Source organism: Mustela erminea, chromosome X (genome assembly GCF_009829155.1).
Source record: "Mustela erminea isolate mMusErm1 chromosome X, mMusErm1.Pri, whole genome shotgun sequence".
Taxonomy (NCBI): Eukaryota; Metazoa; Chordata; class Mammalia; order Carnivora; family Mustelidae; genus Mustela; species Mustela erminea.
In genome coordinates, this window is record NC_045635.1 from 111,477,700 (window position 1) to 111,494,575 (window position 16,876).

At 44.8% G+C, this 16,876-nt stretch overlaps 1 protein-coding gene across 5 annotated transcripts in view; it reads right to left on the reverse strand.

The window, feature by feature from the left end:
- MBNL3 (muscleblind like splicing regulator 3) overlaps positions 1 to 11,109 on the reverse strand; it is a 108,743-nt gene extending 97,634 nt beyond the window's left edge. For 2 of the 5 annotated variants that reach the window (XM_032330749.1, XM_032330748.1), the window contains exon 1: positions 9,850 to 10,165. The gene's annotated coding sequence lies outside the window, so the exon portion shown is untranslated. Of the gene's footprint in view, positions 1 to 9,849; positions 10,167 to 10,820 lie in introns of those variants that run through there. The other 3 variants (XM_032330750.1, XM_032330747.1, XM_032330746.1) reach the window with 3 other exon arrangements.
- Between the last annotated feature and the right edge of the window lie 5,767 nt (positions 11,110 to 16,876).

The window sequence follows — 16,876 nt, forward strand, 5'->3', positions numbered from 1 at the left end:
TCAAGGTAGTGAACGAACCTTGCTTAGTATGTCAGCACCCTACCTTCCCCTCAAATACAGACGACAGAACATTGCCGACCCAGTTTGAAATAACATCCACTAGAGCACTGACTTTTCAACTTTTTTGCCAGCAACAGTAAGAAACACATTTCACATCTTAAGTGCGTATGTGTCTAGATGTGAAAAAGTCTTACCAAAAATATCTAACCTTCCCACACGATATATTCTGATATTTTCCTACTATCTTATTCAATTTTGTTTTAAAAAAGTGCTAGTCACAACCTACTACATGGATTTCATCATGTGCTAATGAGTTGTTGCCTACCACTTAAAAACTATGACGACAGGGGTGCCTGGGTGGCTCAGTAGGTTAAGCCTCTGCCTTCAGCTCAGGTCATGATCTCAGGGTCCTGGGATCGAGCCCTACATAGTGCTCTCTGCTCAGCAGGGAGTCTGCTTCCCCATTTCTCTCTGCCTGCCTCTTTGCCTACCTGTGATCTCTGTCTGTCAAATAAATAAATAAAATCTTAAAAAAAAAACCACTATGACGACAGAATGAGTGGACTTTTCCCGTACCACGAGGTGATGTTGGCTCCCTATATATATTATATAGTAGGATAAATTTTCATTAACTTTGACCCTACTGGGAAAGGTTATGGTAGTTACCTGAGCGAGGTATATAGCAAAAATCCATTTTTGAATATATTTTTAAATAACCTATAAAGAGTCTGCTAAACAAAAAAATGTCAAGATGGAATATACGTAACCTCTTGGAATGAGATACTTCTAACATTTCTTGGATTATTATTTAAATGCAGCTGTGCTAATTATAAATGAGTGTTCATTTTCAGGCCAGTAGAGTATCTGCTTAGAAAAACCTGGTTTGGGGGCACCTGGGTGGCTCAGTGGGTTAAAGCCACTGCCTTCGGCTCGGGTCATGATCTCAGGGTCCTGGGATCGAGTCCTGCATCGGGCTCTCAGCTCAGCAGGGAGCCTGTTTCCCTCTCCCTCTCTCTCTGCCTACTTGTGATCTCTGTCTGTCAAATAAAAAAAAATGTTTTAAAAAAAGAAAAGCCTGGTTTGTTCTCAGTCCAAAACATTTTGTAGACCAGAATATTGCTTTTAACCTGAGTTCGCAAAACTTTAGCATATCTTAACATTGAAACTCAAGAATGTTCAAAAAATAAAATCACTTTTTAAAAAAATATATTTTGGAGTCATCCAGTCCCTCTTTATATATCTCTTCGAGGTCTCATAGCCACAACAGTAATGGGTATACAGTACTTTTGTAGAGTGTTTTAAATTTCAGAAATCTCTTCTATTTTGTGAGCTGGTAATAACCAGAAATCCTTGGATTACTGGATATTTAAAAAAGCATATAATGACATTTGCCAGACCCCAAAATGAAACTTAATATTTAGTTTGTTGTGCACGTGACAGATGACCGAATCCCATGAAGAAAGCCAGGGGTCTGGCCTGTAATGACGGCCTGTATTTTAGAGGTCCAGCCTACCCCCTGCATTCCCTCCCCCCCCCCAACAATGTGGAAGATATGAAAGAAATTAAAATTTCAAGGTAAAGGATCAAGCCATGTTCAGAAGTGGGGGTGTCACGCAACCTCCCCTGTGCGGCAGGATTTACTAAAGAACTGGGAACAGATGTTTATCTTTCGTGAACATTTAACATTTGGGCAAATTGGAGGCTTAGGAAGCGAAAGGAGTGAAGGACAGGCCAGGAAGTCCAGGATTCCTGGATGCGAACCTAATCTCGGTCTCGCTCTGTTTTTGCTCTAAATCAATGCCAAACTCTTCACACCTCAGCTGCTTTACAGCAGGCAAGAATTATACTGGGGACAGAACCGCTTCCTGGGAGTGTCTCAGGTTAAACGGTTAATATTACAGCCCTCACCCTCTAAGGTACTTCCACAGAAGGCCAAGTGCTCTGTGTGCACCTTATTTACTTTCATTATATCAGGGAATCAAAATGCAATATTGGTGTCCTGTGAAACCGACCTTGAAAGAGATCATCCCTTCCATCCCCAAGTTCTCGTCCGCCTTAGCAACGATCCGTTATTCAACCAATTAGGAAAGTCAACCATGGGATCTTGGAAGTTTTCAAGGTAGCTCTAACACCTGCGAGTTGAGCATTTTCCCAGTTAATTAATACTTGGGCCACTTTGGGGCCCTCCTCCTTATGTGTCCCTTCTCCACTGGGTTGTCAACCAAAAGGAAATGCCCTGCCCACCCAAGTCCTGATTTGGCAACCTGGGGGCCAGGTCTTTGGTTCCTGTCCTGAAAAGCGGCTCCATTTCCCAGACCACGGGGCCCAGCCTCCCCGGGGGCTTCTGTCCAGGAGGTTCTGGGCTCTTCAAAGGGCAGAATGTGGTTTCACTTTCTCCTCACCACCTTCTGATAAAAGAGCCCTGGTCCCTTCATGGCATTTAATGAACGGTCCTCTCCTCCTGGATTTGGACTTTTGGCCTTTCCAACCGGTCATTAACTGGCAGGAAATGCCCTCGTTGGCAATCACTATTGTGTAAATAGAGCTATAAACTCTCGAAGGCCCCGTGCAGTCCCAGCCCCTAAAGCTGCACGTGTGTGTTGGGGGGGAGGGAACTCTTGATTATAAAAGCACTGCCTTCCAAATTAAACTCAAACCACATGATACAGTCCATAAAATATACAAAACATGCAGTCCAGTGACAGATTTATTGTGGCTTTACGGAATAAAGCAAAAAAAGAGGGAAAAAATCTATATGGAAAACACTGCTACTTTTGACCCCAAGGGCCCCCCAAACAGGAAGCTGAAAACAAATCAGGCAGCTGTGGTCTCGCAAAGTTATGAAGGAGACCGGGGTGCAACCAGCATTTCCTGTCATTGCTTGTCACCGTTTCAGAGTGCCTCTGTCTGAACTGTTTTCTTTGATGGCTCAAAATACGGAAATTTCTTTGGGGATAGATGGGAGGCCAGGAGGAGGCTTGACAGTGAAAAAATGTGATATTTACCCACCCCCTCCAAATTTACTTAGTGCAGGTCACAGGACAGTCACTTGAACGTGTGCATTTTAAGGACTGTAGAAATGGACCACAACAGTAAAACAAGCCTTTGGAACCGGACATTAGCTAGCCTCATTGCTTCCTGTTCATTTAGGATCAATTTCCAGAACCACTATTTTATTAGTAAGGGAGAGGATCGCAGAGTCCAGCATCCCAGAGAAGAGGAACTCACTTCTTAGAGCCAGTCTTTCTGCCCCGGCTCTCTCTCTCCCCACCCCACGAGGATGTCGAAGTGCGCGTGGATGAGAGCTTTCCAAAGGGATCATACTTTAGATGCTTTTACTACATCACCCTCTTTGCCACACATGGAGGTGTTCTTGTCTTTTTCCAGCGGTGTGAAATGCCAAGTCCTATGCCACATTGTTCCAGCCTGTCAGCTTCTCAATACAAAGGAGCTCAACACAAAGGAGTTTTAGCCAGAAAGTAAAAGCATTTTGCCCTCCTATTATCACTACGCTGAGGCTCCCAATACACACAAATGGATCCCCCAGCAAAACCAGGTTTAGCACTCTCAAGAAGTGGATTCACAGGAGTTGCCTAGGCAAAAAAGTCAGTCCCTACCCCAAACCTAAGGTCCTTCTCAAAAAGGCCCTCTCTCGGGGTGCCTGTCAATCAGAGGCCAGACCCTGGCTCTTGGGAAGCTGGCAGCATGCTTACTGATTGTGGCCTCTGTCTCCACCTGAGGCCACTGGCAGGGGAATTCATGAAACAGATTGGGTTACCTGGCACCCCCCACCCCATGTTTTCTGCATTTGGAAGCCCTTGGACCTAAAATGTGACCTTATCATGTAAACAATTTGTCCACTTCACACTTCTGGATGAGCTAAGAAGGTCTTTTTCGTGCTATCCAATTACTTAGGGAAAATGCTCGCATAAATAACTTAAGAGTTTCAACTGTTCTCAAAATCCCTTCGGAAAAGAATCCGTGCCTCTTCCGTGGGACCCTCATCTATCACAGACGCAAGCACTTGGAATAATGTCCCTGTGCTGGATAACCAGACAGCACCCGCGACTGGACCGTCTCCTGAATGCCAACTTCTCGAGGACATGGGTGACCTCCACTTGCTATGGGTCTCGTTGAGTGGGTCTCCATACATTTTTTAACATTTCAGAAAAAGTGTTATATGGTACCTACATCTAATTGCAATAAAGCAGCCACCTCGACAGGATGTGTCCACCTTGCTATCTTGGTTTGTAAAGCAAAAAATAGTAATTATACTAACGGAAATACGCCCAAGCTAATATTATACACAGTGCTTTTCTTTTGCATTGTTTTGTTTTCCCTCATGAAGGTTGAAATCTGCAAGATAAAAGGTGAAATGCAAGCTCTCTAGTTCTTTTGCTTTTTTTTTTTTTTTGCTAACAGGCCACCGTCACCCCCTCCACACACACACACACACACACACACACACACACACAACTCTACCCCCTTGTTTGGTCTCTTCATACTGCCACATAAGGGGAGACTGCAAGGGCTGTACCTAAAGGCTGATGGTCCTCTGGGCACAAGAGATGATTGTGGGAGACCTGAAACGGCAGCTCGTTTGTCTCTTGTACCGTGTAAACAGTGCTTTCTGGAGCCAGTAAAAAGAGGCGCTATTCATACCTGTATCTTGGTAAATAAAAACCTATGCAAATTCAACCTCCAAATGGGCAATCAGGGTTTAACTGCAAATGAGACAGCTCTCGGTGTCCTTTGGGTTTTTGTCACTGACTTCATCACTGTCTAAACCATGCATGGCACGAGGCATCGAGTCCCAGTGTTTCTCATTGTGTGCTTTTCTCTTTTCTTTTTTAACCTGGTGCAATGGTTTGGAGAACCATTTCTGCAGAACTTGTTGCTGAAGACAGATTTCCCTGGAATGGGAGGTGGGGACGGTTAATGCCACCACAGGTGACAGAAAACACAGCAGCTCCTTGAGGACTCAGCCACTGCGTCATACTTTAGATGCTTTTATTACATCCCAAGGTAGCTCTGAACCCATCCCAGTTGCTTCTGTGGCCGCCAAAGGACACTCAACCTAGGCTTCAGCATGTCTGCTGCTGCTGTTACCGATGTGGGGGGACCCTAAAGATAGAGATAATGCTACCTGAAATCACAGGAGAGGTGTTCACCAAACCTAAGGACAAGTTAGAAAGACTGATCCAAACTTCCTTCTCTTTAACAAACTTTGATGGAGACCCTACTATGTGCCAGGCACTGAGGATGTGAGGTCAGAAGACCCAGCCACCTGTCTAATGAGGGACCTGGATATTCAGGGACCCCTGCATTAGCCCAAAGAAATGTTCCTCAAACTTTCACACCAAGTGCAGGGGAAGCCAGGAGGCTCAGGGTGCAAAGAAGCCGATGAGGACAATTCGGAGGCCATCTGAACGATCCAAAGTGGAAAAGAAGGGCCAGCAAGCTGCCAGGCTCTAGGATGCTCCCATGGCCTCAAGAGATCAAATAGACTATCGGAAGTTTCTAGCGTCAACCCCCCGCATTTCTGTCCAGACTGCCTTTCTCAATCGGAGGCCCTTTCTTCCTGGGCCCTCTGACTTCACCCACGGTGCAGGCGTAAAACAAACTCCTGCCTAAAATGGGAAACAAATCACTCCTACTCATAAGCCAACTTAGCACTGATGGAAGTGGGTCTTGAGAGAGGACATAGTATTTAACAAGCGCGCCTAATTGATTCCTAAATCTCTAACCAGGCTCCTTTCTTCCCCTTAACGCTTTGTTCTCACGGCTGTTATCGAGTTCTGGGATGACTGTGCTTGGGTTTCTTGAAAAGCATCATGGACACACAGAGGGCGAATATATATGTGTGTCATAGATGTATGCATGTGAATATACATGTGAATATATGCATTATGTTCACACACACACACACACACACACACACACGTGCATTTAAATCAAGCTTTCTTTCATTCTTCCTTCCTCTCAAGTATCCTTTTTCCAAAAGTTAACTGCCTGGAATTGAATAGGTATTTTCCCATAATCTGCCAGGCAGAAATCAATGCATAGCTGTACAAATTGTTCTAAAGTGACAACTAATTTGGGTACACACGCACGTGTGTGCTTCTGTGGATGTGCCTAGACCACCTGGGAACACCTTTACTTCTCACCTAAAATTAAGGTTCCTCTTCCCAGACTGCCTTATGCTTCCCACCAATCTTTTAAAAACATTGTCACTCCACTTCATACCAAGTAGAAATAAATGATAGATTGATACTGTGTTTTTACTAGAATGAGCTAGAAAAAAAAAACACCTATCTGATCCCTTTTAGGTCACATGGATGTCATTAACACTTGGTAATGGAATAGATATCTTAGTTATCCAAATTCTCAAAGTCGTCTTTCCGACGCTGTCATTTGGCTGTCTTGAGGCAATAGAAAACCATTCAGGAAGAGGAGGGTGCCTTGGAAGCATCTGGTTTCCTTCAGATCTAAAAGCCCACATGAATACAGATCTAATTGGTTTCTTTTTGGTCATAATTTGTGTTTGTTTGTTGTTTGGCTTGTAATGAAAATTAAACTCCTTGCTCCCAAACACAGTTTATTTTCCTAGAGGAAAAAAAAAAGGAAAGAAAGAAAACTGCCACCTCGTTTTATCTGAGGCACAAATATCTTTCTATTTTCAAAGTGACAACCGTATCACACACCTCAGAGAGAGCCCACAAAGAAACACAACTTCTGATTTCTGTTTTCTGACATTACCTACACGGCGAACAGGGGTGGTGGGGGGAATCCATCCGTTCAGCCTATGAGGTGTGGTTTAAGGCAACACAACAGCTCGCATGGAAGAACTCTTAAGAAGGAAAGGTGACCGCAGCCTTGTGCTCTTTCAGACACTTGATAGTCTTAACATGGCAGTGACCATGATCTACCTTTAATTACATGATCAGATTACTTGTCAAACACGTATCGTAACTTACTCTTGTCTGCTGTGCCCCAGTCCCTGTTTGCCATCCTATCAGACAACGTTATTTATTTTCAAAAGAAAAATCCCACCCCCTTCCTGAATGTCTTGTGCTACTAAGTAGGAGCAACCCGCGATTTTAGGAATGAAAATCTTCGTCACTTGATGGCTTCTTGCCCCCTTCCTCTCATCCCCTCCATCCCACATCTAAAGACAGCTGGGTAGAGAGCAAAACTGAATTTCAGACTACACTGTCAGCATCTGCACAGCAGCCAAGAGACTGTCACTGTTTCAGCACGTGCAGTGCAGTAGAGCCTCTAAAGACAAAACCTTCCCCCCCACCCCCCACCAAGCCTTTGTGGTTACTTTTTCCTACTGTAGAGCCGGGCCAATAATCAAACACCTACTGGTCAGAAAAATGAATTACACCTCTAAGGTACTTCCACAGAAGGCCAAGTGCTCCGTGTGCACCTTATTTACCTTCATTATATCAGGGAATCAAAATGCAATGTTGAGCTTCAGCGAGAAGCAAACAGAACGCAGACCCTATCATCATCTACTTTACCAAATTTTTTGGTTCCTGCAAGTACACCAAAATATACTGTTGCAATTAAAAGCTGGGCACCGAATCTGCTCCTTTGTGAGTTTACAAATGATTCATTCTTCTTTTTGATTCAGTATCTCTTAAGTATCTGCTCTGTGTGAGGCTTTGCTTAGGTAAAGGGTGGGCACAAGGGAATACCAAAGATACTTAGGATACCAGCTCATAATCACAGGTTTTTATCCCCTGAAAAAGCAGCTGTTGTCAAATGCGTGCAGTAGACAGTTGCGGGGGGAAAAAGGGTACTTTATAATAGTCCTGGGAATCATCATGAGTGCTTAAAGCAGCAAAGGAAATTAGAGTAATGAAGTAGCTCTCAGAAGTAGAGCAAAACATGCACTCACCACCTCTAGCCTCGCACTGTATCAATTCTCTCTCCAAATATTTTTTTTTCTGGCAAACCCCTTCACTGATGTTTTCACACACGGTCTCCCATCTCATCACTGTATAAAGCTGCAGAATGCTAACTGACGAAATTTCCTCCTAATGCCTCTGATACTGGTTTAGCTGGTCTATTCTGGCCCCAAGGTTTAGTGTTTGCACTGTTGTTGTTGTTGTTGTTTTAAAGGATGCATTTGGTCCAAAGTCATTCTGGCAACAAGGCACTCATCAGGAAGCCAAGTTTGTTGAACTCGGGTCTAAGTCTCTAAGCACGAAAAATAGGAGAAGTTGGTTGTGGTCACCCTCAACCCCCTTCCCCGGGCAGGTGGGACACAGGATGGAGCTATCTATTTGCTCTACCTGTGGGAGCTCTCCTTTCCGACCTGGAGCAATGAATCTCCCACACACTTTTCTCAACAATAATCTGCAAACACTGATACAAAATTTATTATATAGTAAATTTCATTGTAAACAGTTCAGTTCTTCCTTTCTAGGCACACTGCAGCACCTGGGCAGGAAAACTGCATTGCTCTTTAATAGGTGCAAAACAATCTCTTTCGCCCCTTCCCAGAAGCTGGCTAAATTTAATAGCGGAAGAGTCTGCCAGGCAAGTGGATTCTACTGCTTGGAGAGATGTAAAAGGTGGACAGAGGCAGAATAATACCAGCTGGCTATGGGCAAAAGCCCTTTTACACTATGTTTAGGGAAGTTTCCATAAACATCAAAGCACCTCCCAAAGGTACTGCATAATGGGGAAAAAATTTTAAAAACAACTTTAAAAAGTATTTAAACATTTGCACAGGCAAAGAGGAAAATACAAAATATGAATATAATCAGAAAAATCTGAGGTCTCTGGTAAGCCTGTCAATATGCCTTTTATCAGAGGGGAAAAAAACCAAAAACCTTGGATGAATTGTATTAAGGATGCTTAGTCACCCGCATGGCTATTTCAAGAGTCTGCCTTCCAACCATTACATCAGTAATCACCCAGACTTATCGATTAAACCAGTCAACACAGTGAAAAAATAGCAGTCATTTCAAAAGTAAATCTTGCAATAATTTAATTGATACTTTTTAATAGTTTTAATTGATACTTTCTTGTGGAGTTAATACCTGCGTAGAGCTAGGATACCAGCTCCTAATCATAGACTTTATCCCACATGTGGGGATCCGAGCCCAATTAAGCAATTCAGGAACATCTAGGAAAAAAGAACTTCTCTAAAACACACTACCTTAATTACAGCAATGCAATAAGTTCATTCTCACTGTTGTAGCTATACATATCAATCAAAAAACAGTAGTCAGAAAAGCACACAGTAGGTCCACTGCAGTAATGTTAATACTGCACTAATCAATCGCCTGAATGTTAAGTTTCGTTACTCCTCTTGATTTAATGGCGTTTCCTTACCATAAAAGGTGTGTGAGTGCTAAAAATAAAGTCCCCCTTTTACCAGTCTCCTAAGATCTATCCTCATGCCCTTTAGATGCCGGTAGTAATGTGTCCATCCAGGGCGGGAAAAGACACCGTTCTGCAAGGAAGCTGTGGCGCTGCTCACGACGGCGTATGGGGAAATTAGTCGTTAAAAAGCATTTGCTGATGATATGCCACGCAAGAAATTCCTTTAAATTACAAATATATATATATATATATATATATATATATATATATATACACATACATACATACATAAAGGAAGAAGAACATGCAGGAAAAGGTAGAAAAAAGGAAAAACGGCAGAACGGGAAGAAGAAGAAAGATCAAAGCCCTAAAATTGCAACAAAGTTGCAGGATTACTTTTCCTTCTACTTGCCACTTGAAAAACTAAAGTTTAAAAAGGCGTTTGCTTTCGGGGGCGTCCTAGGAAGGCAGCCACTCTCACAAACTCCAACTCCTCTCCAGCCTTACCTTCTGCTGCGAGCGCAAACCCAGGGGCTAAGGGGTCCTGCTATCAGCGGCAGTGGCGGGGGCAGCAGCAGCGACAGCGGCACATGCCATCTGTTAGAGGCAGAAGCAAAAGCAGCGCTGCGCGAGGTGGCCCCGGAGCCGGGAGAGCCTTTAGCAGGGGTGCGTACTGATTGCCGCCATTTTAAAGCAAGCCTCCTGAAATCATTAGATATAAGCAAATTAAAGCCCGCCCCACCTACAGAACTTCATGGCTGGGACGTGCAACCCTGCTCCGAGTCGCCGCTGTGGGGTGTAAAACGTCAAGGCGAGAGACACGCGCACGGGGACTCCCGGACGGAGGCGGCGATCCCTGCGCTCCCCCCACCCCGCTTTCCCCAGCTCCCGGGCTCCCGCGAACGTCCCTTCAGGCCCCCGAGGCCGGGAGATTTTCTTTGGCTCCCCAGCGCAGGGGGTCGGTGAGGAGGGGTCCCAAGCCGGGGCAGGCCGGCGCGCCGGGGCACAGGAGGCGCCCGGCCCGGCCCGGCCCCCCCCCCCGCCCCTCCGCCACCCGGGCTCTTGGTTCAGTCCGCGCGCGGAGCACACCTCGGAGCTCCCGGCTCCCTCACGGCGGCGGGCGTGGGGCTCCCGCCCGGGCTAGCTGGCTGCCATGGCAACCCCGGCCCCAACCCCGCCCGGCCGAGCCCGCCGCCGCCGCCGCCGCGGGTCCTCCTCCCCCCCGCGCCCCCCTCGGTGTCCCGCGCCCCGCGCCCCGCGCCCCGCGCCCGGCCAGCGGGACGCGCCGCGGCGGCCGCGCCACTGGCGGGGGGTAGGGGGCATCGGCCGCCCAAACGGCAACTCGCGCGCAACTCCGCCGGCCGGTGGACTGGCGCGCGGGCGGTGGGAGCGCGGGGCCGGCCCTCGGCAGCCCGGCCCCGCCCCGCCCGGCCAGGTAGCGCCCGCGCGCCCGGCTCCGCCGGCGCCGCCAACCTCACCTGGCTGGCCGCGCGCGGCTCCTGGCCCCCGGCTGGCCGCTACGGACCCGGTGGCAGTCAGGCGGCGGGCGCCCCCGCTCCCGCGCCCACCGGCGCCTGTCCTCCGCCTTCTTCCCGCCGCTCCCAAAGAGCGCCAAAAGTCGCGCTCCCGCGCCGAGTGCGGGCACTTTCTTCCTGCAGGGCGCCGCTCGGTCTCCAAATGTATTCTTTGTGTGCTCCGTTCATTCGTGCGTGGTTCTCCGAGAGCGCCGCGCGGGCTTTATTCTCAGGGGGTGTGGCGCCTCGCCCCCCAAACCCCGCGGCCCAGCCCCCGCTGCAAACGCTCTTTGTCGTTTCTTTATTAAGGGAACGGAGGACAAATCATAACGCTCAGGTTTTACAAAAGCGAAAACAAACCGAGCTCGCACACGTCCCCGGCGAGGGGGCAGGGAGGCGGCAAAGTTTCTGGAGCTTCAGAAACTGGAGTGCCCATGAGAAGTGCGGTGTGCCTCACATCTGTATGCTTAGAGTCACTGCAGATACGGGCAAAGTGACACAGGTAATTTCAAAAATGGCCTTAGTCAATAAATGTGTCGGCTCACTGAAGGCCAATAAATAAATAAATAAATAAATAATTACTCACCAGCTGCCTTCGTGGGACTTCCCTTCTATAAAAACCCCAATCCTTTATTTCCCTTTAAGAACCCCAGACAGGGAAAGGTTGATCCGTGCCAATAGCTCCCCTTCTTCGACGGAGTTTGAAGGCTAGCGAGAGCCCTAAGGTAGGGTCCCAGATACTTGTGAAGGGGAAATGGACAAAGCCGATGAAATTTTATATTTTGATTAAAAAACGTGCATCTGGGCAGCTAAATTACCAGTTTCGATCTAATGCAAGTGTAATAGGAACACCAGCTGTCCCTTAATTGGAGCGCCACAATAATAAACGCGTGCTTTTATTTAATTTTATGAGGACAATTGTAGTTGATAACATAGGCATATGCGAGAGCCTCGGTGACGAGCTCATAGCAATTCATGGGCTGCTCTCCTGCCATGAACTGCTTCACCCCAATACAGAGATCTACGTGCGCTCCAGAAAGTGTAGAAAAACATCACAGGAGCCGTGGAAGTTGCAGTTAGGTTGAGGAGCGGAGTGAATTCTCAGGCTTATTCTATTTTTTAGTTCTGGGGGCTGAACCCAGTAGAATCGCCCAGCTAATTTTAGGCAAGAAATCAATGTCTGTTTGTTAAATGCCAGATAATAGTAGGAGCGGGATCCTAATGGTTGAAAGGAGAACCCTGGCACAAACGGCCCTTTAAATAATTGAGGCACCCCTCCCCCCCAAGGCATTTGGCAAGCCCTGTGAAAGTTACTGTACAATGTGCCGGGACAGTGTCTGATACTTTGGTAGTCATGGGTAGAATGCTAGCATAAGTCAAACAGAAGGCAGGAGTTTCTACTTATTTGAAAATAACTAGTTATTTTGCAAGTAACTTGGCTGCCCTGTAGGAAGTGGCTTTGGCAGTCCAGGAACTACCATAACTAAAAGTAGGAGGTGTTGGCTACCACAGTAGTCTGGAGAGAAGGGCAAGGCTGACTTATATAATTTTATACCCAGTGATGTAACAAATGAGGAACTGTTATCACAGTGAGTCAACAAAGTAGTCTTTATACTGAACGTAACCCGGGTCAACGCCGGTGCATTTACCTCTGTCCACCACTGCAAACCACATCTCCTGTGGGGCACTCCAGGTTTCCCTGATCGCACACAAGCTGGCTCGATTTTATTGTTACTGCACTGGTGACATAATTGTCTTATTATAAATGTGTAAGGTCATAAATAGGTCAATTTGCTAGCTCTAGGGATAGCATAGCTTCAACCTATTCTTTTGCTGGCTGTGTCTGACCAGCACAAGTTGCAAATGAGACTTTATTATTCTCTCTTGTCCACACTGGAGAGGAAGACAGCCTTGTAAACAAATTTTAGCCCCTTAAATTGTCCTCCTTGTTCCCAGGCTGGTGCATCTCCCCGAAAATGAAGCTAGGCAAATTTCCATGTCACCGGGCCCCTGGGGAGTGTTCTCAAAGACAAGACAGTGGGAAATTGCTGTCGCCTTCCCTCAGCACTCTAAAAGGGCTTATTTGCTCTTTAGGGTGGACTCACCTTGGGAATTACTTTCCACTTTAGTAGTTAGAGCTACCCAACACTTCTTTTCTTCCCCCTTAGGCATGATTGGGGGCAGGACCTGGGAACAATCAAGTTGTGCACTCACTGAGAACAAGATGACTTCTTAATGTATATACATTATAGTCTCTGAATTCGTTTTCTTTTTTAAAGATTTTATTTATTCGTTTGTCAGAGAGAGAGCGCGCCCACAGGGAGGGGGAGTGGCAGGCAGAGGAAGAAGCAGCCTCCCCGCTAAGCAGGGAGTCCAGTACAATGCAGGACTCCATCCCAGGACCCTGGGATCATGACCTGAGCCGAAGGCAGATGCTCAATGGACTGAGCCACCCACGAGCCCCTAATCTCTGAATTCTTTCCTTTGCTTCCCCGTTGCATTTTGGGCTAGTCTTGGAACCACTACTCCTGGAGATCTTCAGTGGTAAGCACCTCCCAACACCTGGATTTAAATTTTCAGTCCTGTACCTCTGCCCCAGCCAAACAGAGGTGTGTAAAGCAAACATTTAAATACACTCAGGGAACACGCTCCTGTGCTCTCACTACGTCTTAATGCTTGAGCATCAAGTAACGGATGTTTACACAGACAGATGTAAGGCTAAAACTCCAGAATAGGAGATAGCAGCCTCTCGAGTGACACATTCTTCCAATAAATGTCATTAACTTCGAGGCGGGAAAGAATTCTCAAATTTACATAACGGCTTAGTAACAGAAGGATTGGTATAATCCACAACCTAAGGAATGTTGCTGTGTTTCCGAAGATGCTGGATCGGTGGGGTTCTTGAACTCTCAGTCTATCCTACCAAAATGACCCTTTCAATTCTGTCAAGGCATAGAACTTATTTATTATTCCCTTTAAAAGATTGTCAGTGGAAACTATTGGACATTCGGGCAGAGTTATACTATGCCCAGAAGGTGAAGGATCTCCCTCCTCTTTTGAACCTGTAGAATTAAGCTCGCCAGCTTAGTACTAATAGCAAATAGCTGAGCCCCTTTGCTGCTGCTCTGTTCTTGCAATGTCTCGACCAGCTGAAGCCTCACGCCAGCATTTGTGGTCACTCCACACAGAAACCTTTGGCCATTTAAGGGGGAAGGGTGAATAGCTACAAGACATCGATTATTCATCCATTTCTGGAGATCTTTTTCATTTGGAGTTGGGAAATCGGGGTTTGGGATTCATTCAAATGTTCCGACTAATAAACGGTGGGCAGGGTGGGTGGAAAGCAGAATTGGGTTGTCAGAAAGGTTTAGACAATCCAAGAAATGTGGACGTTTTAATAAAAATGCTTCTTCTAAAATACGGCAACTTATTAAAATAAATTTAAGCCTGGATCGAGTATTGTTTATCCCAGGAATGTACAGACGACTTCCACCAAAAGTCAATATTATGGGGCCGCCTGGGTGGCTCAGTTGGTTGAGCGTCAGCCTCTTGGTTTTGGCTCAGGTCATGACCTTGGGGTCCTGAGATCAAGATGCCGGGCTCTGCACTCAGCGGAGAGTCTGCTTGAGATTCTCTCTCCCTCTCTGCCTGTCCTTCCTGCCTCAGATAAATAAATGTATCTTTAAAAATCAATATTATGGCAAAAACTCCATGACCATCTTAGTCAATGCAAAAAAGGTATTTGATAAAAATCCAGCTCCTTTTTTATGGTCAACATCTTTTAAGTACAGCAATAGTGAACTACCTTCTTAACGTCGTAAAGAATGTAAATTCAAAAAGGAAAGAACTAATCTCCTACCAATTGGAAAAACAAAGTCAGTCCCTATAAAAACAGGACCAAAACAAAGGAGCTTTTATTCAATTATAAGTTCAGTGTTTCTGAGAAATTCTTATTTTGGTAATAAGGTATGAAAACAAATTAGACGCAAATATTGGAAAGGAAGAAATTAAAGATAGAGAACATTTTAGACAACATTAGAATATACCTAGAAAAGCCACATACTTAACTTGAAGCCTTTAGACAGGTATACAGAGTTCACAAAACACAAGATAAGTAATCTTGGAACTATCTATCAATAAGCCAACAAAAAGGAGAAGTAAAACATTTATAATAAAGCAAAAACATTGAAGTATTTGGGGAAAAAGTCAGTATACATAAGGATGTGAGAAAAAGACGTAATATGACATCATCATTGCAGAAATCAGGAAAAACGTGAGTAAGTAAAGTCACACTCCATTTCTGAATGGGGGGGCAGTAGTATGAAGCTGATACTTCTTCACTGGTTGATTTATAGATGCAAACAATTCAAATGAAGACATCTCTTATTTCAAAAACATTACCACATTAATTTTCAGTAACAACTGCACATGACTATCCTAGTGAAAGCCATGTCTAGCAGAAGTAGCAAATAGTAGAATGTATTATAAATTAACACCAGTTAAAATGGCAGTATTCCGACACAAATCAGAAATATCCATCAGTAAAGGCCATGGTAAGACCAGGAAAAGGCTGCAACACGCAGAAGAACTGAATGTTTGATGAACAAAGCCTAACAAAACAGTGGGGGAAAGCACTGATTATTTAGTAAATTCACCTGGGGTAACGTGGTAAATATGGAGAGAAAATAACATAAGCCTTTATCTCTTACCATATGTAATGATTCTTTCTGCCTGAATAAAAAATTAAACATTTAAACAAAACTTTAAAAAACTAACCATAGATTAGAGTGTATAACTCAACTATAGGAATTTTTTTAAAAGATTTTATTTATTTGACAGAGAGATCACAAGTAGGCAGAGAGGCAGGCAGAGAGAGAGGGGGAAGCAGGCTCCCTGCTGAGCAGAGAGCCTGATGAGGAGCTCAATCCCAGGACTCAGACCATGACCTGAGCCAAAGGCAGAGGCTTAACCCACTGAGCCACCCAGGCGCCCCAAATACAGGAATTTTTAAAGTTTTGTAGTGATAGAAAACATTGTGAAGGGAAGACTGGTCAGAGAGCACAACATAAGACAAAAATGTAAAACTATTATCAAAACTAAGATTAAGTGGTGGAAATGCTAAGATGATGCTGGATAAATGAAGAGCATCCAAACTATATACAAAGGTGCTATCATTTCAAGACCATTACCAGATCCCAATGGAACAAAGGGTCAAAGAGTATCATCTCCCTAGAAGAAATAGATGCAGTTCCAACTAGGAGGCATCATTCGGTACTTGAGGCCATGGCCAAAATAATTTTACAAAACCTGAAACTGTACAGGCTCTGGAAGAAAAGAGTCACTCAAGTAGCTGATGGCATTTTAAAATAGGTCAAGAATCATAAAAATGTTCGTAGTCCTCAAACCAAGGAGCCCAATTCTGGGAAATTATCCTAACAGAATTATTCAAAAGAAGAAGAAAAAAGCAGCCTTTGTTTTAATATCAAAAAGCCTTAAAACAACCTAAATATCCAATAATAGGGGAATGATTGAGCTATTTATTATATATTAATGCAGCGAAATTATTTGAACACTGTAGAAAAACAAAAAATTGTACAGGAAATAACACTAATGAAAGGTTAGGATGCAAAATTATATTTTCCCGTTGATTGCATCCATGAGTATTCATAAGGATAATGATCTGGAGAACCCAAAGATTTGTATCTAGGTTTTTTTTTTTTTTAAGCTACTACTTGGGACATTTAAAAGATTTTCTTTTAAATTTTGGCAATCTGTCTAATAAAACACTATTAAACTGGAGAAATAATTATTTCAGGGTGAGAATTAGACCTCTCAAATAAACTACTTCTATTTCTCTCACCTTCTGCCATTTATTTCTATCTTGTATTTCTCCACAACTGCTCTTATCTGGTGCATGAATATTTCTGTGGCCCTTTTCTCTCTCCCGGCTCTCTCTCTCTCTTCTCGCATCAGCCCCCTTACTTCACTTTTCTTCTTTTTAGGCTGAGCTCTATTTGTGC